Source organism: Oncorhynchus mykiss, chromosome 19, assembly GCF_013265735.2.
Source record: "Oncorhynchus mykiss isolate Arlee chromosome 19, USDA_OmykA_1.1, whole genome shotgun sequence".
NCBI classification, from domain to species: domain Eukaryota; kingdom Metazoa; phylum Chordata; class Actinopteri; order Salmoniformes; family Salmonidae; genus Oncorhynchus; species Oncorhynchus mykiss.
Window position 1 is genome coordinate 1,638,046 of NC_048583.1, and position 20,453 is coordinate 1,658,498.

The window sequence follows — 20,453 nt, forward strand, 5'->3', positions numbered from 1 at the left end:
TTTCGGGAATTTTCCAAACTGTTTAAAGGCACAGCCAACTTAGTGTATGTAAACTTCTGACCCACTGGATTTGTGATACACTGAATTATAAGTGAAATAATCGGTCTGTAAACAATTGTTGGAAAAATTACTTGTGTCATGCACAAAGTAGATGTCCTAACCGACTGCCAAAACTATAGTTTGTTAACAAGAAATGTGTGGAGGGGTTGACAAACAGGTTTTAATGACTCCAGCCTAAGTGGATGGAAACTTACGACTTCAACTGTATGTACCAGCTCACACTGGGAACCGATTTTCACTCTAGTACCCTTCCCTGGTGGTCTAGTGGTTAGGATTCGGCGCTCTCACCGCCGCGGCCCGGGTTCGATTCCCGGTCAGGGAACTACTCTTTTGCTACATGTTTACTTGTGCAACCTGTCACTATGAATATGGAAGGTTATCGCACATATTCAAATTGCAAACTGATTTGACCTGCAGTGTCCTTCCCAGGTGTTCTAGTGGTGCACCAGACCCTCCTGCAGCAAAGCACCCCCAACATGATGCTGTGCTTCACGGTTGGGATGTGTTCTTTGGCTTGCGAGCCCTTTTCGATATAGGACTCGTTTGCCTGTGGATATAGACCATTTTGTACCTGTTTCCTCCAGCATCTTCACAAGGTCCTTTGCTGTAGTTCTGGGATGGATTTGCACTTTTCGACCCAAAGTACGTTCATCTCTAGGAGACAGAACGCGTCTCCTTCCTGAGCGGTATGACGCCTGCGTGGTCCCATGGTGTTTATACTTGCGTACTATTGTTTCTACAGATGAGCGAGGTACCTTCAGGCGTTTGGAAATTGCTCCCAAGGATGAACCAGATTTGTGGAGGTCTACATTTTTTTCTGAGGTCTTGGCTGATTTCCTTTGGTTTTCCCATGGAGTCAAGCAAAGAGGCACTGAGTTTGAAGGTAGGCCTTGAAATACATCTACAGGTACACCTCCAATTGACTCAAAGGATGTCAATTAGCCTATCAGAAGCTTCTAAAGCCATGACATCATTTTCGGGAATTTTCCAAACTGTTTAAAGGCACAGCCAACTTAGTGTATGTAAACTTCTGACCCACTGGATTTGTGATACACTGAATTATAAGTGAAATAATCGGTCTGTAAACAATTGTTGGAAAAATTACTTGTGTCATGCACAAAGTAGATGTCCTAACCGACTGCCAAAACTATAGTTTGTTAACAAGAAATGTGTGGAGGGGTTGACGAACAGGTTTTAATGACTCCAGCCTAAGTGGATGGAAACTTACGACTTCAACTGTATGTACCAGCTCACACTGGGAACCGATTTTCACTCTAGTACCCTTCCCTGGTGGTCTAGTGGTTAGGATTCGGCGCTCTCACCGCCGCGGCCGGGGTTAGATTCCCGGTCAGGGAACTACTCTTTTGCTACATGTTTACTTGTGCAACCTGTCACTATGAATATGGAAGGTTATCGCACATATGTACCAGCTCACACTGGGAACCGATTTGCACTCTAGTACCCTTCCCTGGTGGTCTAGTGGTTAGGATTCGGCGCTCTCACCGCCGCGGCCCGGGTTTGATTCCCGGTAAAGGAAATAGTCTATGCTCCTTGTTTAGTTGTGCATCCTGTCACTATGAATTTAGTAGGTTGTTGCACATATGTACCACTTTAAATTGCAAACTGATTTGCCCTGCAGTGTCCTTCCCAGGTGTTCTAGTGGTGCACCAGACCCTCCTGCAGCAAAGCACCCCCAACATGATGCTGTGCTTCACGGTTGGGATGTGTTCTTTGGCTTGCGAGCCCTTTTCGATATAGGACTCGTTTGCCTGTGGATATAGACTAAGTGAAATAATCGGTCTGTAAACAATTGTTGGAAAAATTACTTGTGTCATGCACAAAGTAGATGTCCTAACCGACTGCCAAAACTATAGTTTGTTAACAAGAAATGTGTGGAGGGGTTGACAAACAGGTTTTAATGACTCCAGCCTAAGTGGATGGAAACTTACGACTTCAACTGTATGTACCAGCTCACACTGGGAACCGATTTTCACTCTAGTACCCTTCCCTGGTGGTCTAGTGGTTAGGATTCGGCGCTCTCACCGCCGCGGCCCGGGTTCGATTCCCGGTCAGGGAACTACTCTTTTGCTACATGTTTACTTGTGCAACCTGTCACTATGAATATGGAAGGTTATCGCACATATGTACCAGCTCACACTGGGAACCGATTTGCACTCTAGTACCCTTCCCTGGTGGTCTAGTGGTTAGGATTCGGCGCTCTCACCGCCGCGGCCCGGGTTCGATTCCCGGTAAAGGAAATAGTCTATGCTCCTTGTTTAGTTGTGCATCCTGTCACTATGAATTTAGTAGGTTGTTGCACATATGTACCACTTCAAATTGCAAACTGATTTTCCCTGCAGTGTCCTTCCCAGGTGTTCTAGTGGTGCACCAGACCCTCCTGCAGCAAAGCACCCCCAACATGATGCTGTGCTTCACGGTTGGGATGTGTTCTTTGGCTTGCGAGCCCTTTTCGATATAGGACTCGTTTGCCTGTGGATATAGACCATTTTGTACCTGTTTCCTCCAGCATCTTCACAAGGTCCTTTGCTGTAGTTCTGGGATGGATTTGCACTTTTCGACCCAAAGTACGTTCATCTCTAGGAGACAGAACGCGTCTCCTTCCTGAGCGGTATGACGCCTGCGTGGTCCCATGGTGTTTATACTTGCGTACTATTGTTTCTACAGATGAGCGAGGTACCTTCAGGCGTTTGGAAATTGCTCCCAAGGATGAACCAGATTTGTGGAGGTCTACATTTTTTTTCTGAGGTCTTGGCTGATTTCCTTTGGTTTTCCCATGGAGTCAAGCAAAGAGGCACTGAGTTTGAAGGTAGGCCTTGAAATACATCTACAGGTACACCTCCAATTGACTCAAAGGATGTCAATTAGCCTATCAGAAGCTTCTAAAGCCATGACATCATTTTCGGGAATTTTCCAAACTGTTTAAAGGCACAGCCAACTTAGTGTATGTAAACTTCTGACCCACTGGATTTGTGATACACTGAATTATAAGTGAAATAATCGGTCTGTAAACAATTGTTGGAAAAATTACTTGTGTCATGCACAAAGTAGATGTCCTAACCGACTGCCAAAACTATAGTTTGTTAACAAGAAATGTGTGGAGGGGTTGACAAACAGGTTTTAATGACTCCAGCCTAAGTGGATGGAAACTTACGACTTCAACTGTATGTACCAGCTCACACTGGGAACCGATTTTCACTCTAGTACCCTTCCCTGGTGGTCTAGTGGTTAGGATTCGGCGCTCTCACCGCCGCGGCCCGGGTTCGATTCCCGGTCAGGGAACTACTCTTTTGCTACATGTTTACTTGTGCAACCTGTCACTATGAATATGGAAGGTTATCGCACATATTCAAATTGCAAACTGATTTGACCTGCAGTGTCCTTCCCAGGTGTTCTAGTGGTGCACCAGACCCTCCTGCAGCAAAGCACCCCCAACATGATGCTGTGCTTCACGGTTGGGATGTGTTCTTTGGCTTGCGAGCCCTTTTCGATATAGGACTCGTTTGCCTGTGGATATAGACCATTTTGTACCTGTTTCCTCCAGCATCTTCACAAGGTCCTTTGCTGTAGTTCTGGGATGGATTTGCACTTTTCGACCCAAAGTACGTTCATCTCTAGGAGACAGAACGCGTCTCCTTCCTGAGCGGTATGACGCCTGCGTGGTCCCATGGTGTTTATACTTGCGTACTATTGTTTCTACAGATGAGCGAGGTACCTTCAGGCGTTTGGAAATTGCTCCCAAGGATGAACCAGATTTGTGGAGGTCTACATTTTTTTCTGAGGTCTTGGCTGATTTCCTTTGGTTTTCCCATGGAGTCAAGCAAAGAGGCACTGAGTTTGAAGGTAGGCCTTGAAATACATCTACAGGTACACCTCCAATTGACTCAAAGGATGTCAATTAGCCTATCAGAAGCTTCTAAAGCCATGACATCATTTTCGGGAATTTTCCAAACTGTTTAAAGGCACAGCCAACTTAGTGTATGTAAACTTCTGACCCACTGGATTTGTGATACACTGAATTATAAGTGAAATAATCGGTCTGTAAACAATTGTTGGAAAAATTACTTGTGTCATGCACAAAGTAGATGTCCTAACCGACTGCCAAAACTATAGTTTGTTAACAAGAAATGTGTGGAGGGGTTGACGAACAGGTTTTAATGACTCCAGCCTAAGTGGATGGAAACTTACGACTTCAACTGTATGTACCAGCTCACACTGGGAACCGATTTTCACTCTAGTACCCTTCCCTGGTGGTCTAGTGGTTAGGATTCGGCGCTCTCACCGCCGCGGCCGGGGTTAGATTCCCGGTCAGGGAACTACTCTTTTGCTACATGTTTACTTGTGCAACCTGTCACTATGAATATGGAAGGTTATCGCACATATGTACCAGCTCACACTGGGAACCGATTTGCACTCTAGTACCCTTCCCTGGTGGTCTAGTGGTTAGGATTCGGCTCTCTCACCGCCGCGGCCCGGGTTCGATTCCCGGTAAAGGAAATAGTCTATGCTCCTTGTTTAGTTGTGCATCCTGTCACTATGAATTTAGTAGGTTGTTGCACATATGTACCACTTCAAATTGCAAACTGATTTGCCCTGCAGTGTCCTTCCCAGGTGTTCTAGTTGTGCACCAGACCCTCCTACAGCAAAGCACCCCCAACATGATGCTGTGCTTCACGGTTGGGATGTGTTCTTTGGCTTGCGAGCCCTTTTCGATATAGGACTCGTTTGCCTGTGGATATAGACCATTTTGTACCTGTTTCCTCCAGCATCTTCACAAGGTCCTTTGCTGTAGTTCTGGGATGGATTTGCACTTTTCGACCCAAAGTACGTTCATCTCTAGGAGACAGAACGCGTCTCCTTCCTGAGCGGTATGACGCCTGCGTGGTCCCATGGTGTTTATACTTGCTTCTACAGATGAGCGAGGTACCTTCAGGCGTTTGGAAATTGCTCCCAAGGATGAACCAGATTTGTGGAGGTCTACATTTTTTTTCTGAGGTCTTGGCTGATTTCCTTTGGTTTTCCCATGGAGTCAAGCAAAGAGGCACTGAGTTTGAAGGTAGGCCTTGAAATCCATCTACAGGTACACCTCCAATTGACTCAAAGGATGTCAATTAGCCTATCAGAAGCTTCTAAAGCCATGACATCATTTTCGGGAATTTTCCAAACTGTTTAAAGGCACAGCCAACTTAGTGTATGTAAACTTCTGACCCACTGGATTTGTGATACACTGAATTATAAGTGAAATAATCGGTCTGTAAACAATTGTTGGAAAAATTACTTGTGTCATGCACAAAGTAGATGTCCTAACCGACTGCCAAAACTATAGTTTGTTAACAAGAAATGTGTGGAGGGGTTGACAAACAGGTTTTAATGACTCCAGCCTAAGTGGATGGAAACTTACGACTTCAACTGTATGTACCAGCTCACACTGGGAACCGATTTTCACTCTAGTACCCTTCCCTGGTGGTCTAGTGGTTAGGATTCGGCGCTCTCACCGCCGCGGCCCGGGTTCGATTCCCGGTCAGGGAACTACTCTTTTGCTACATGTTTACTTGTGCAACCTGTCACTATGAATATGGAAGGTTATCGCACATATGTACCAGCTCACACTGGGAACCGATTTGCACTCTAGTACCCTTCCCTGGTGGTCTAGTGGTTAGGATTCGGCGCTCTCACCGCCGCGGCCCGGGTTCGATTCCCGGTAAAGGAAATAGTCTATGCTCCTTGTTTAGTTGTGCATCCTGTCACTATGAATTTAGTAGGTTGTTGCACATATGTACCACTTCAAATTGCAAACTGATTTTCCCTGCAGTGTCCTTCCCAGGTGTTCTAGTGGTGCACCAGACCCTCCTGCAGCAAAGCACCCCCAACATGATGCTGTGCTTCACGGTTGGGATGTGTTCTTTGGCTTGCGAGCCCTTTTCGATATAGGACTCGTTTGCCTGTGGATATAGACCATTTTGTACCTGTTTCCTCCAGCATCTTCACAAGGTCCTTTGCTGTAGTTCTGGGATGGATTTGCACTTTTCGACCCAAAGTACGTTCATCTCTAGGAGACAGAACGCGTCTCCTTCCTGAGCGGTATGACGCCTGCGTGGTCCCATGGTGTTTATACTTGCGTACTATTGTTTCTACAGATGAGCGAGGTACCTTCAGGCGTTTGGAAATTGCTCCCAAGGATGAACCAGATTTGTGGAGGTCTACATTTTTTTTCTGAGGTCTTGGCTGATTTCCTTTGGTTTTCCCATGGAGTCAAGCAAAGAGGCACTGAGTTTGAAGGTAGGCCTTGAAATACATCTACAGGTACACCTCCAATTGACTCAAAGGATGTCAATTAGCCTATCAGAAGCTTCTAAAGCCATGACATCATTTTCGGGAATTTTCCAAACTGTTTAAAGGCACAGCCAACTTAGTGTATGTAAACTTCTGACCCACTGGATTTGTGATACACTGAATTATAAGTGAAATAATCGGTCTGTAAACAATTGTTGGAAAAATTACTTGTGTCATGCACAAAGTAGATGTCCTAACCGACTGCCAAAACTATAGTTTGTTAACAAGAAATGTGTGGAGGGGTTGACAAACAGGTTTTAATGACTCCAGCCTAAGTGGATGGAAACTTACGACTTCAACTGTATGTACCAGCTCACACTGGGAACCGATTTTCACTCTAGTACCCTTCCCTGGTGGTCTAGTGGTTAGGATTCGGCGCTCTCACCGCCGCGGCCCGGGTTCGATTCCCGGTCAGGGAACTACTCTTTTGCTACATGTTTACTTGTGCAACCTGTCACTATGAATATGGAAGGTTATCGCACATATTCAAATTGCAAACTGATTTGCCCTGCAGTGTCCTTCCCAGGTGTTCTAGTGGTGCACCAGACCCTCCTGCAGCAAAGCACCCCCAACATGATGCTGTGCTTCACGGTTGGGATGTGTTCTTTGGCTTGCGAGCCCTTTTCGATATAGGACTCGTTTGCCTGTGGATATAGACCATTTTGTACCTGTTTCCTCCAGCATCTTCACAAGGTCCTTTGCTGTAGTTCTGGGATGGATTTGCACTTTTCGACCCAAAGTACGTTCATCTCTAGGAGACAGAACGCGTCTCCTTCCTGAGCGGTATGACGCCTGCGTGGTCCCATGGTGTTTATACTTGCGTACTATTGTTTCTACAGATGAGCGAGGTACCTTCAGGCGTTTGGAAATTGCTCCCAAGGATGAACCAGATTTGTGGAGGTCTACATTTTTTTCTGAGGTCTTGGCTGATTTCCTTTGGTTTTCCCATGGAGTCAAGCAAAGAGGCACTGAGTTTGAAGGTAGGCCTTGAAATACATCTACAGGTACACCTCCAATTGACTCAAAGGATGTCAATTAGCCTATCAGAAGCTTCTAAAGCCATGACATCATTTTCGGGAATTTTCCAAACTGTTTAAAGGCACAGCCAACTTAGTGTATGTAAACTTCTGACCCACTGGATTTGTGATACACTGAATTATAAGTGAAATAATCGGTCTGTAAACAATTGTTGGAAAAATTACTTGTGTCATGCACAAAGTAGATGTCCTAACCGACTGCCAAAACTATAGTTTGTTAACAAGAAATGTGTGGAGGGGTTGACGAACAGGTTTTAATGACTCCAGCCTAAGTGGATGGAAACTTACGACTTCAACTGTATGTACCAGCTCACACTGGGAACCGATTTTCACTCTAGTACCCTTCCCTGGTGGTCTAGTGGTTAGGATTCGGCGCTCTCACCGCCGCGGCCGGGGTTAGATTCCCGGTCAGGGAACTACTCTTTTGCTACATGTTTACTTGTGCAACCTGTCACTATGAATATGGAAGGTTATCGCACATATGTACCAGCTCACACTGGGAACCGATTTGCACTCTAGTACCCTTCCCTGGTGGTCTAGTGGTTAGGATTCGGCGCTCTCACCGCCGCGGCCCGGGTTCGATTCCCGGTAAAGGAAATAGTCTATGCTCCTTGTTTAGTTGTGCATCCTGTCACTATGAATTTAGTAGGTTGTTGCACATATGTACCACTTCAAATTGCAAACTGATTTGCCCTGCAGTGTCCTTCCCAGGTGTTCTAGTTGTGCACCAGACCCTCCTACAGCAAAGCACCCCCAACATGATGCTGTGCTTCACGGTTGGGATGTGTTCTTTGGCTTGCGAGCCCTTTTCGATATAGGACTCGTTTGCCTGTGGATATAGACCATTTTGTACCTGTTTCCTCCAGCATCTTCACAAGGTCCTTTGCTGTAGTTCTGGGATGGATTTGCACTTTTCGACCCAAAGTACGTTCATCTCTAGGAGACAGAACGCGTCTCCTTCCTGAGCGGTATGACGCCTGCGTGGTCCCATGGTGTTTATACTTGCTTCTACAGATGAGCGAGGTACCTTCAGGCGTTTGGAAATTGCTCCCAAGGATGAACCAGATTTGTGGAGGTCTACATTTTTTTTCTGAGGTCTTGGCTGATTTCCTTTGGTTTTCCCATGGAGTCAAGCAAAGAGGCACTGAGTTTGAAGGTAGGCCTTGAAATCCATCTACAGGTACACCTCCAATTGACTCAAAGGATGTCAATTAGCCTATCAGAAGCTTCTAAAGCCATGACATCATTTTCGGGAATTTTCCAAACTGTTTAAAGGCACAGCCAACTTAGTGTATGTAAACTTCTGACCCACTGGATTTGTGATACACTGAATTATAAGTGAAATAATCGGTCTGTAAACAATTGTTGGAAAAATTACTTGTGTCATGCACAAAGTAGATGTCCTAACCGACTGCCAAAACTATAGTTTGTTAACAAGAAATGTGTGGAGGGGTTGACAAACAGGTTTTAATGACTCCAGCCTAAGTGGATGGAAACTTACGACTTCAACTGTATGTACCAGCTCACACTGGGAACCGATTTTCACTCAAGTACCCTTCCCTGGTGGTCTAGTGGTTAGGATTCGGTGCTCTCACCGCCGCGGCCAGGGTTCGATTCCCGGTCAGGGAACTACTCTTTTGCTACATGTTTACTTGTGCAACCTGTCACTATGAATATGGAAGGTTATCGCACATATGTACCAGCTCACACTGGGAACCGATTTGCACTCTAGTACCCTTCCCTGGTGGTCTAGTGGTTAGGATTCGGCGCTCTCACCGCCGCGGCCCGGGTTCGTATTCCCGGTAAAGGAAATAGTCTATGCTCCTTGTTTAGTTGTGCATCCTGTCACTATGAATTTAGTAGGTTGTTGCACATATGTACCACTTCAAATTGCAAACTGATTTGCCCTGCAGTGTCCTTCCCAGGTGTTCTAGTGGTGCACCAGACCCTCCTGCAGCAAAGCACCCCCAACATGATGCTGTGCTTCACGGTTGGGATGTGTTCTTTGGCTTGCGAGCCCTTTTCGATATAGGACTCGTTTGCCTGTGGATATAGACCATTTTGTACCTGTTTCCTCCAGCATCTTCACAAGGTCCTTTGCTGTAGTTCTGGGATGGATTTGCACTTTTCGACCCAAAGTACGTTCATCTCTAGGAGACAGAACGCGTCTCCTTCCTGAGCGGTATGACGCCTGCGTGGTCCCATGGTGTTTATACTTGCGTACTATTGTTTCTACAGATGAGCGAGGTACCTTCAGGCGTTTGGAAATTGCTCCCAAGGATGAACCAGATTTGTGGAGGTCTACATTTTTTTTCTGAGGTCTTGGCTGATTTCCTTTGGTTTTCCCATGGAGTCAAGCAAAGAGGCACTGAGTTTGAAGGTAGGCCTTGAAATACATCTACAGGTACACCTCCAATTGACTCAAAGGATGTCAATTAGCCTATCAGAAGCTTCTAAAGCCATGACATCATTTTCGGGAATTTTCCAAACTGTTTAAAGGCACAGCCAACTTAGTGTATGTAAACTTCTGACCCACTGGATTTGTGATACACTGAATTATAAGTGAAATAATCGGTCTGTAAACAATTGTTGGAAAAATTACTTGTGTCATGCACAAAGTAGATGTCCTAACCGACTGCCAAAACTATAGTTTGTTAACAAGAAATGTGTGGAGGGGTTGACAAACAGGTTTTAATGACTCCAGCCTAAGTGGATGGAAACTTACGACTTCAACTGTATGTACCAGCTCACACTGGGAACCGATTTTCACTCTAGTACCCTTCCCTGGTGGTCTAGTGGTTAGGATTCGGCGCTCTCACCGCCGTGGCCCGGGTTCGATTCCCGGTCAGGGAAATAGTCTATGCTCCTTGTTTACTTGTGCAACCTGTCACTATGAATTTAGTAGGTTGTTGCACATATGTACCACTTCAAATTGCAAACTGATTTGCCCTGCAGTGTCCTTCCCAGGTGTTCTAGTGGTGCACCAGACCCTCCTGCAGCAAAGCACCCCCAACATGATGCTGTGCTTCACGGTTGGGATGTGTTCTTTGGCTTGCGAGCCCTTTTCGATATAGGACTCGTTTGCCTGTGGATATAGACCATTTTGTACCTGTTTCCTCCAGCATCTTCACAAGGTCCTTTGCTGTAGTTCTGGGATGGATTTGCACTTTTCGACCCAAAGTACGTTCATCTCTAGGAGACAGAACGCGTCTCCTTCCTGAGCGGTATGACGCCTGCGTGGTCCCATGGTGTTTATACTTGCGTACTATTGTTTCTACAGATGAGCGAGGTACCTTCAGGCGTTTGGAAATTGCTCCCAAGGATGAACCAGATTTGTGGAGGTCTACATTTTTTTTCTGAGGTCTTGGCTGATTTCCTTTGGTTTTCCCATGGAGTCAAGCAAAGAGGCACTGAGTTTGAAGGTAGGCCTTGAAATACATCTACAGGTACACCTCCAATTGACTCAAAGGATGTCAATTAGCCTATCAGAAGCTTCTAAAGCCATGACATCATTTTCGGGAATTTTCCAAACTGTTTAAAGGCACAGCCAACTTAGTGTATGTAAACTTCTGACCCACTGGATTTGTGATACACTGAATTATAAGTGAAATAATCGGTCTGTAAACAATTGTTGGAAAAATTACTTGTGTCATGCACAAAGTAGATGTCCTAACCGACTGCCAAAACTCTAGTTTGTTAACAAGAAATGTGTGGAGGGGTTGACAAACAGGTTTTAATGACTCCAGCCTAAGTGGATGGAAACTTACGACTTCAACTGTATGTACCAGCTCACACTGGGAACCGATTTTCACTCTAGTACCCTTCCCTGGTGGTCTAGTGGTTAGGATTCGGCGCTCTCACCGCCGTGGCCCGGGTTCGATTCCCGGTCAGGGAAATAGTCTATGCTCCTTGTTTACTTGTGCAACCTGTCACTATGAATTTAGTAGGTTGTTGCACATATGTACCACTTCAAATTGCAAACTGATTTGCCCTGCAGTGTCCTTCCCAGGTGTTCTAGTGGTGCACCAGACCCTCCTGCAGCAAAGCACCCCCAACATGATGCTGTGCTTCACGGTTGGGATGTGTTCTTTGGCTTGCGAGCCCTTTTCGATATAGGACTCGTTTGCCTGTGGATATAGACCATTTTGTACCTGTTTCCTCCAGCATCTTCACAAGGTCCTTTGCTGTAGTTCTGGGATGGATTTGCACTTTTCGACCCGATCTCTAGGAGACAGAACGCGTCTCCTTCCTGAGCGGTATGACGCCTGCGTGGTCCCATGGTGTTTATACTTGCGTACTATTGTTTCTACAGATGAGCGAGGTACCTTCAGGCGTTTGGAAATTGCTCCCAAGGATGAACCAGATTTGTGGAGGTCTACATTTTTTTTCTGAGGTCTTGGCTGATTTCCTTTGGTTTTCCCATGGAGTCAAGCAAAGAGGCACTGAGTTTGAAGGTAGGCCTTGAAATACATCTACAGGTACACCTCCAATTGACTCAAAGGATGTCAATTAGCCTATCAGAAGCTTCTAAAGCCATGACATCATTTTCGGGAATTTTCCAAACTGTTTAAAGGCACAGCCAACTTAGTGTATGTAAACTTCTGACCCACTGGATTTGTGATACACTGAATTATAAGTGAAATAATCGGTCTGTAAACAATTGTTGGAAAAATTACTTGTGTCATGGACAAAGTAGATGTCCTAATCGACTGCCAAAACTATAGTTTGTTAACAAGAAATGTGTGGAGGGGTTGACAAACAGGTTTTAATGACTCCAGCCTAAGTGGATGGAAACTCACGACTTCAACTGTATGTACCAGCTCACACTGGGAACCGATTTTCACTCTAGTACCCTTCCCTGGTGGTCTAGTGGTTAGGATTCGGCGCTCTCACCGCCGCGGCCCGGGTTCGATTCCTGGTCAGGGAACTACTCTTTTGCTACATGTTTACTTGTAAAATCTGGTCACTATGAATATGGAAGGTTATCGCACATATGTACCAGCTCACACTGGGAACCGATTTGCACTCTAGTACCCTTCCCTGGTGGTCTAGTGGTTAGGATTCGGCACTCTCACCGCCGCGGCCCGGGTTCGATTCCCGGTAAAGGAAATAGTCTATGCTCCTTGTTTAGTTGTGCATCCTGTCACTATGAATTTAGTAGGTTGTTGCACATATGTACCACTTCAAATTGCAAACTGATTTGCCCTGCAGTGTCCTTCCCAGGTGTTCTAGTGGTGCACCAGACCCTCCTGCAGCAAAGCACCCCCAACATGATGCTGTGCTTCACGGTTGGGATGTGTTCTTTGGCTTGCGAGCCCTTTTCGATACAGGACTCGTTTGCCTGTGGATATAGACCATTTTGTATCTGTTTCCTACAGCATCTTCAGCATCCTTTGCTGTAGTTCTGGGATGGATTTGCACTTTTCGACCCAAAGTACGTTCATCTCTAGGAGACAGAACGCGTCTCCTTCCTGAGCGGTATGACGCCTGCGTGGTCCCATGGTGTTTATACTTGCGTACTATTGTTTCTACAGATGAGCGAGGTACCTTCAGGCGTTTGGAAATTGCTCCCAAGGATGAACCAGATTTGTGGAGGTCTACATTTTTTTTCTGAGGTCTTGGCTGATTTCCTTTGGTTTTCCCATGGAGTCAAGCAAAGAGGCACTGAGTTTGAAGGTAGGCCTTGAAATACATCTACAGGTACACCTCCAATTGACTCAAAGGATGTCAATTAGCCTATCAGAAGCTTCTAAAGCAATGACATCATTTTCGGGAATTTTCCAAACTGTTTAAAGGCACAGCCAACTTAGTGTATGTAAACTTCTGACCCACTGGATTTGTGATACACTGAATTATAAGTGAAATAATCGGTCTGTAAACAATTGTTGGAAAAATTACTTGTGTCATGGACAAAGTAGATGTCCTAATCGACTGCCAAAACTATAGTTTGTTAACAAGAAATGTGTGGAGGGGTTGACAAACAGGTTTTAATGACTCCAGCCTAAGTGGATGGAAACTCACGACTTCAACTGTATGTACCAGCTCACACTGGGAACCGATTTTCACTCTAGTACCCTTCCCTGGTGGTCTAGTGGTTAGGATTCGGCGCTCTCACCGCCGCGGCCCGGGTTCGATTCCTGGTCAGGGAACTACTCTTTTGCTACATGTTTACTTGTAAAATCTGGTCACTATGAATATGGAAGGTTATCGCACATATGTACCAGCTCACACTGGGAACCGATTTGCACTCTAGTACCCTTCCCTGGTGGTCTAGTGGTTAGGATTCGGCACTCTCACCGCCGCGGCCCGGGTTCGATTCCCGGTAAAGGAAATAGTCTATGCTCCTTGTTTAGTTGTGCATCCTGTCACTATGAATTTAGTAGGTTGTTGCACATATGTACCACTTCAAATTGCAAACTGATTTGCCCTGCAGTGTCCTTCCCAGGTGTTCTAGTGGTGCACCAGACCCTCCTGCAGCAAAGCACCCCCAACATGATGCTGTGCTTCACGGTTGGGATGTGTTCTTTGGCTTGCGAGCCCTTTTCGATACAGGACTCGTTTGCCTGTGGATATAGACCATTTTGTATCTGTTTCCTACAGCATCTTCAGCATCCTTTGCTGTAGTTCTGGGATGGATTTGCACTTTTCGACCCAAAGTACGTTCATCTCTAGGAGACAGAACGCGTCTCCTTCCTGAGCGGTATGACGCCTGCGTGGTCCCATGGTGTTTATACTTGCGTACTATTGTTTCTACAGATGAGCGAGGTACCTTCAGGCGTTTGGAAATTGCTCCCAAGGATGAACCAGATTTGTGGAGGTCTACATTTTTTTTCTGAGGTCTTGGCTGATTTCCTTTGGTTTTCCCATGGAGTCAAGCAAAGAGGCACTGAGTTTGAAGGTAGGCCTTGAAATACATCTACAGGTACACCTCCAATTGACTCAAAGGATGTCAATTAGCCTATCAGAAGCTTCTAAAGCAATGACATCATTTTCGGGAATTTTCCAAACTGTTTAAAGGCACAGCCAACTTAGTGTATGTAAACTTCTGACCCACTGGATTTGTGATACACTGAATTATAAGTGAAATAATCGGTCTGTAAACAATTGTTGGAAAAATTACTTGTGTCATGGACAAAGTAGATGTCCTAATCGACTGCCAAAACTATAGTTTGTTAACAAGAAATGTGTGGAGGGGTTGACAAACAGGTTTTAATGACTCCAGCCTAAGTGGATGGAAACTCACGACTTCAACTGTATGTACCAGCTCACACTGGGAACCGATTTTCACTCTAGTACCCTTCCCTGGTGGTCTAGTGGTTAGGATTCGGCGCTCTCACCGCCGCGGCCCGGGTTCGATTCCCGGTCAGGGAACTACTCTTTTGCTACATGTTTACTTGTGCAACCTGTCACTATGAATATGGAAGGTTATCGCACATATGTACCAGCTCACACTGGGAACCGATTTGCACTCTAGTACCCTTCCCTGGTGGTCTAGTGGTTAGGATTCGGCACTCTCACCGCCGCGGCCCGGGTTCGATTCCCGGTAAAGGAAATAGTCTATGCTCCTTGTTTAGTTGTGCATCCTGTCACTATGAATTTAGTAGGTTGTTGCACATATGTACCACTTCAAATTGCAAACTGATTTGCCCTGCAGTGTCCTTCCCAGGTGTTCTAGTGGTGCACCAGACCCTCCTGCAGCAAAGCACCCCCAACATGATGCTGTGCTTCACGGTTGGGATGTGTTCTTTGGCTTGCGAGCCCTTTTCGATACAGGACTCGTTTGCCTGTGGATATAGACCATTTTGTATCTGTTTCCTACAGCATCTTCAGCATCCTTTGCTGTAGTTCTGGGATGGATTTGCACTTTTCGACCCAAAGTACGTTCATCTCTAGGAGACAGAACGCGTCTCCTTCCTGAGCGGTATGACGCCTGCGTGGTCCCATGGTGTTTATACTTGCGTACTATTGTTTCTACAGATGAGCGAGGTACCTTCAGGCGTTTGGAAATTGCTCCCAAGGATGAACCAGATTTGTGGAGGTCTACATTTTTTTTCTGAGGTCTTGGCTGATTTCCTTTGGTTTTCCCATGGAGTCAAGCAAAGAGGCACTGAGTTTGAAGGTAGGCCTTGAAATACATCTACAGGTACACCTCCAATTGACTCAAAGGATGTCAATTAGCCTATCAGAAGCTTCTAAAGCAATGACATCATTTTCGGGAATTTTCCAAACTGTTTAAAGGCACAGCCAACTTAGTGTATGTAAACTTCTGACCCACTGGATTTGTGATACACTGAATTATAAGTGAAATAATCGGTCTGTAAACAATTGTTGGAAAAATTACTTGTGTCATGGACAAAGTAGATGTCCTAATCGACTGCCAAAACTATAGTTTGTTAACAAGAAATGTGTGGAGGGGTTGACAAACAGGTTTTAATGACTCCAGCCTAAGTGGATGGAAACTCACGACTTCAACTGTATGTACCAGCTCACACTGGGAACCGATTTTCACTCTAGTACCCTTCCCTGGTGGTCTAGTGGTTAGGATTCGGCGCTCTCACTGCCGCGGCCCGGGTTCGATTCCCGGTCAGGGAACTACTCTTTTGCTACATGTTTACTTGTGCAACCTGTCACTATGAATATGGAAGGTTATCGCACATATGTACCAGCTCACACTGGGAACCGATTTGCACTCTAGTACCCTTCCCTGGTGGTCTAGTGGTTAGGATTCGGCACTCTCACCGCCGCGGCCCGGGTTCGATTCCCGGTAAAGGAAATAGTCTATGCTCCTTGTTTAGTTGTGCATCCTGTCACTATGAATTTAGTAGGTTGTTGCACATATGTACCACTTCAAATTGCAAACTGATTTGCCCTGCAGTGTCCTTCCCAGGTGTTCTAGTGGTGCACCAGACCCTCCTGCAGCAAAGCACCCCCAACATGATGCTGTGCTTCACGGTTGGGATGTGTTCTTTGGCTTGCGAGCCCTTTTCGATACAGGACTCGTTTGCCTGTGGATATAGACCATTTTGTATCTGTTTCCTACAGCATCTTCAGCATCCTTTGCTGTAGTTCTGGGATGGATTTGCACTTTTCGACCCAAAGTACGTTCATCTCTAGGAGACAGAACGCGTCTCCTTCCTGAGCGGTATGACGCCTGCGTGGTCCCATGGTGTTTATACTTGCGTACTATTGTTTCTACAGATGAGCGAGGTACCTTCAGGCGTTTGGAAATTGCTCCCAAGGATGAACCAGATTTGTGGAGGTCTACATTTTTTTTCTGAGGTCTTGGCTGATTTCCTTTGGTTTTCCCATGGAGTCAAGCAAAGAGGCACTGAGTTTGAAGGTAGGCCTTGAAATACATCTACAGGTACACCTCCAATTGACTCAAAGGATGTCAATTAGCCTATCAGAAGCTTCTAAAGCCATGACATCATTTTCGGGAATTTTCCAAACTGTTTAAAGGCACAGCCAACTTAGTGTATGTAAACTTCTGACCCACTGGATTTGTGATACACTGAATTATAAGTGAAATAATCGGTCTGTAAACAATTGTTGGAAAAATTACTTGTGTCATGGACAAAGTAGATGTCCTAATCGACTGCCAAAACTATAGTTTGTTAACAAGAAATGTGTGGAGGGGTTGACAAACAGGTTTTAATGACTCCAGCCTAAGTGGATGGAAACTCACGACTTCAACTGTATGTACCAGCTCACACTGGGAACCGATTTTCACTCTAGTACCCTTCCCTGGTGGTCTAGTGGTTAGGATTCGGCGCTCTCACCGCCGCGGCCCGGGTTCGATTCCCGGTCAGGGAACTACTCTTTTGCTACATGTTTACTTGTGCAACCTGTCACTATGAATATGGAAGGTTATCGCACATATGTACCAGCTCACACTGGGAACCGATTTGCACTCTAGTACCCTTCCCTGGTGGTCTAGTGGTTAGGATTCGGCACTCTCACCGCCGCGGCCCGGGTTCGATTCCCGGTAAAGGAAATAGTCTATGCTCCTTGTTTAGTTGTGCATCCTGTCACTATGAATTTAGTAGGTTGTTGCACATATGTACCACTTCAAATTGCAAACTGATTTGCCCTGCAGTGTCCTTCCCAGGTGTTCTAGTGGTGCACCAGACCCTCCTGCAGCAAAGCACCCCCAACATGATGCTGTGCTTCACGGTTGGGATGTGTTCTTTGGCTTGCGAGCCCTTTTCGATACAGGACTCGTTTGCCTGTGGATATAGACCATTTTGTACCTGTTTCCTCCAGCATCTTCACAAGGTCCTTTGCTGTAGTTCTGGGATGGATTTGCACTTTTCGACCCAAAGTACGTTCATCTCTAGGAGAGAGAACGCGTCTCCTTCCTGAGCGGTATGACGCCTGCGTGGTCCCATGGTGTTTATACTTGCGTACTATTGTTTCTACAGATGAGCGAGGTACCTTCAGGCGTTTGGAAATTGCTCCCAAGGATGAACCAGATTTGTGGAGGTCTACATTTTTTTTCTGAGGTCTTGGCTGATTTCCTTTGGTTTTCCCATGGAGTCAAGCAAAGAGGCACTGAGTTTGAAGGTAGGCCTTGAAATACATCTACAGGTACACCTCCAATTGACTCAAAGGATGTCAATTAGCCTATCAGAAGCTTCTAAAGCCATGACATCATTTTCGGGAATTTTCCAAACTGTTTAAAGGCACAGCCAACTTAGTGTATGTAAACTTCTGACCCACTGGATTTGTGATACACTGAATTATAAGTGAAATAATCGGTCTGTAAACAATTGTTGGAAAAATTACTTGTGTCATGCACAAAGTAGATGTCCTAACCGACTGCCAAAACTATAGTTTGTTAACAAGAAATGTGTGGAGGGGTTGACAAACAGGTTTTAATGACTCCAGCCTAAGTGGATGGAAACTTACGACTTCAACTGTATGTACCAGCTCACACTGGGAACCGATTTTCACTCTAGTACCCTTCCCTGGTGGTCTAGTGGTTAGGATTCGGTGCTCTCACCGCCGTGGCCCGGGTTCGATTCCCGGTCAGGGAACTACTCTTTTGCTACATGCTTACTTGTGCAACCTGTCACTATGAATATGGAAGGTTATCGCACATATGTACCAGCTCACACTGGGAACCGATTTGCACTCTAGTACCCTTCCCTGGTGGTCTAGTGGTTAGGATTCGGCGCTCTCACCGCCGCGGCCTGGGTTCGATTCCCGGTCAGGGAAATAGTCTATGCTCCTTGTTTACTTGTGCAACCTGTCACTATGAATTTAGTAGGTTGTTGCACATATTCAAATTGCAAACTGATTTGCCCTGCAGTGTCCTTCCCAGGTGTTCTAGTGGTGCACCAGACCCTCCTGCAGCAAAGCACCCCCAACATGATGCTGTGCTTCACGGTTGGCTTGCGAGCCCTTTTCGATATAGGACTCGTTTGCCTGTGGATATAGACCATTTTGTACCTGTTTCCTCCAGCATCTTCACAAGGTCCTTTGCTGTAGTTCTGGGATGGATTTGCACTTTTCGACCCAAAGTACGTTCATCTCTAGGAGACAGAACGCGTCTCCTTCCTGAGCGGTATGACGCCTGCGTGGTCCCATGGTGTTTATACTTGCGTACTATTGTTTCTACAGATGAGCGAGGTACCTTCAGGCGTTTGGAAATTGCTCCCAAGGATGAACCAGATTTGTGGAGGTCTACATTTTTTTTCTGAGGTCTTGGCTGATTTCCTTTGGTTTTCCCATGGAGTCAAGCAAAGAGGCACTGAGTTTGAAGGTAGGCCTTGAAATACATCTACAGGTACACCTCCAATTGACTCAAAGGATGTCAATTAGCCTATCAGAAGCTTCTAAAGCCATGACATCATTTTCGGGAATTTTCCAAACTGTTTAAAGGCACAGCCAACTTAGTGTATGTAAACTTCTGACCCACTGGATTTGTGATACACTGAATTATAAGTGAAATAATCGGTCTGTAAACAATTGTTGGAAAAATTACTTGTGTCATGCACAAAGTAGATGTCCTAACCGACTGCCAAAACTATAGTTTGTTAACAAGAAATGTGTGGAGGGGTTGACAAACAGGTTTTAATGACTCCAGCCTAAGTGGATGGAAACTTATGACTTCAACTGTATGTACCAGCTCACACTGGGAACCGATTTTCACTCTAGTACCCTTCCCTGGTGGTCTAGTGGTTAGGATTCGGCGCTCTCACCGCCGCGGCCCGGGTTCGATTCCCGGTCAGGGAACTACTCTTTTGCTACATGTTTACTTGTGCAACCTGTCACTATGAATATCGAAGGTTATCGCACATATGTACCAGCTCACACTGGGAACCGATTTGCACTCTAGTACCCTTCCCTGGTGGTCTAGTGGTTAGGATTCGGCGCTCTCACCGCCGCGGCCTGGGTTCGATTCCCGGTCAGGGAAATAGTCTATGCTCCTTGTTTACTTGTGCAACCTGTCACTATGAATTTAGTAGGTTGTTGCACATATTCAAATTGCAAACTGATTTGCCCTGCAGTGTCCTTCCCAGGTGTTCTAGTGGTGCACCAGACCCTCCTGCAGCAAAGCACCCCCAACATGATGCTGTGCTTCACGGTTGGGATGTGTTCTTTGGCTTGCGAGCCCTTTTCGATATAGGACTCGTTTGCCTGTGGATATAGACCATTTTGTACCTGTTTCCTCCAGCATCTTCACAAGGTCCTTTGCTGTAGTTCTGGGATGGATTTGCACTTTTCGACCCAAAGTACGTTCATCTCTAGGAGACAGAACGCGTCTCCTTCCTGAGCGGTATGACGCCTGCGTGGTCCCATGGTGTTTATACTTGCGTACTATTGTTTCTACAGATGAGCGAGGTACCTTCAGGCGTTTGGAAATTGCTCCCAAGGATGAACCAGATTTGTGGAGGTCTACATTTTTTTTCTGAGGTCTTGGCTGATTTCCTTTGATTTTCCCATGGAGTCAAGCAAAGAGGCACTGAGTTTGAAGGTAGGCCTTGAAATACATCTACAGGT

General features: G+C 45.8%; 23 non-coding genes across 23 annotated transcripts; all 23 read left to right on the top strand.

The window, feature by feature from the left end:
- Positions 1 to 310: 310 nt before the first annotated feature.
- Positions 311 to 382, top strand: trnae-cuc. The gene has a single exon. It is a non-coding gene; the product is annotated as a tRNA-Glu (tRNA).
- A 962-nt stretch (positions 383 to 1,344) lies between these two features.
- trnae-cuc lies at positions 1,345 to 1,416 on the top strand. Its single transcript has one exon. It is a non-coding gene; the product is annotated as a tRNA-Glu (tRNA).
- A 649-nt stretch (positions 1,417 to 2,065) lies between these two features.
- Positions 2,066 to 2,137, top strand: trnae-cuc. Its single transcript has one exon. It is a non-coding gene; the product is annotated as a tRNA-Glu (tRNA).
- A 109-nt stretch (positions 2,138 to 2,246) lies between these two features.
- Positions 2,247 to 2,318, top strand: trnae-cuc. The gene has a single exon. It is a non-coding gene; the product is annotated as a tRNA-Glu (tRNA).
- Positions 2,319 to 3,288: 970 nt separating this feature from the next.
- On the top strand, positions 3,289 to 3,360 carry trnae-cuc. Its single transcript has one exon. It is a non-coding gene; the product is annotated as a tRNA-Glu (tRNA).
- Positions 3,361 to 4,322: 962 nt separating this feature from the next.
- On the top strand, positions 4,323 to 4,394 carry trnae-cuc. The gene has a single exon. It is a non-coding gene; the product is annotated as a tRNA-Glu (tRNA).
- Positions 4,395 to 5,535: 1,141 nt separating this feature from the next.
- On the top strand, positions 5,536 to 5,607 carry trnae-cuc. The gene has a single exon. It is a non-coding gene; the product is annotated as a tRNA-Glu (tRNA).
- A 109-nt stretch (positions 5,608 to 5,716) lies between these two features.
- On the top strand, positions 5,717 to 5,788 carry trnae-cuc. The gene has a single exon. It is a non-coding gene; the product is annotated as a tRNA-Glu (tRNA).
- Positions 5,789 to 6,758: 970 nt separating this feature from the next.
- trnae-cuc lies at positions 6,759 to 6,830 on the top strand. Its single transcript has one exon. It is a non-coding gene; the product is annotated as a tRNA-Glu (tRNA).
- A 962-nt stretch (positions 6,831 to 7,792) lies between these two features.
- Positions 7,793 to 7,864, top strand: trnae-cuc. The gene has a single exon. It is a non-coding gene; the product is annotated as a tRNA-Glu (tRNA).
- Positions 7,865 to 7,973: 109 nt separating this feature from the next.
- trnae-cuc lies at positions 7,974 to 8,045 on the top strand. The gene has a single exon. It is a non-coding gene; the product is annotated as a tRNA-Glu (tRNA).
- A 960-nt stretch (positions 8,046 to 9,005) lies between these two features.
- On the top strand, positions 9,006 to 9,077 carry trnae-cuc. The gene has a single exon. It is a non-coding gene; the product is annotated as a tRNA-Glu (tRNA).
- Positions 9,078 to 10,229: 1,152 nt separating this feature from the next.
- Positions 10,230 to 10,301, top strand: trnae-cuc. Its single transcript has one exon. It is a non-coding gene; the product is annotated as a tRNA-Glu (tRNA).
- A 970-nt stretch (positions 10,302 to 11,271) lies between these two features.
- Positions 11,272 to 11,343, top strand: trnae-cuc. Its single transcript has one exon. It is a non-coding gene; the product is annotated as a tRNA-Glu (tRNA).
- Positions 11,344 to 12,303: 960 nt separating this feature from the next.
- trnae-cuc lies at positions 12,304 to 12,375 on the top strand. The gene has a single exon. It is a non-coding gene; the product is annotated as a tRNA-Glu (tRNA).
- A 1,150-nt stretch (positions 12,376 to 13,525) lies between these two features.
- On the top strand, positions 13,526 to 13,597 carry trnae-cuc. Its single transcript has one exon. It is a non-coding gene; the product is annotated as a tRNA-Glu (tRNA).
- Positions 13,598 to 14,747: 1,150 nt separating this feature from the next.
- On the top strand, positions 14,748 to 14,819 carry trnae-cuc. Its single transcript has one exon. It is a non-coding gene; the product is annotated as a tRNA-Glu (tRNA).
- A 1,149-nt stretch (positions 14,820 to 15,968) lies between these two features.
- trnae-cuc lies at positions 15,969 to 16,040 on the top strand. Its single transcript has one exon. It is a non-coding gene; the product is annotated as a tRNA-Glu (tRNA).
- A 1,149-nt stretch (positions 16,041 to 17,189) lies between these two features.
- Positions 17,190 to 17,261, top strand: trnae-cuc. Its single transcript has one exon. It is a non-coding gene; the product is annotated as a tRNA-Glu (tRNA).
- A 1,151-nt stretch (positions 17,262 to 18,412) lies between these two features.
- On the top strand, positions 18,413 to 18,484 carry trnae-cuc. The gene has a single exon. It is a non-coding gene; the product is annotated as a tRNA-Glu (tRNA).
- A 109-nt stretch (positions 18,485 to 18,593) lies between these two features.
- trnae-cuc lies at positions 18,594 to 18,665 on the top strand. The gene has a single exon. It is a non-coding gene; the product is annotated as a tRNA-Glu (tRNA).
- Positions 18,666 to 19,613: 948 nt separating this feature from the next.
- Positions 19,614 to 19,685, top strand: trnae-cuc. Its single transcript has one exon. It is a non-coding gene; the product is annotated as a tRNA-Glu (tRNA).
- A 109-nt stretch (positions 19,686 to 19,794) lies between these two features.
- trnae-cuc lies at positions 19,795 to 19,866 on the top strand. Its single transcript has one exon. It is a non-coding gene; the product is annotated as a tRNA-Glu (tRNA).
- Positions 19,867 to 20,453: the final 587 nt, after the last annotated feature.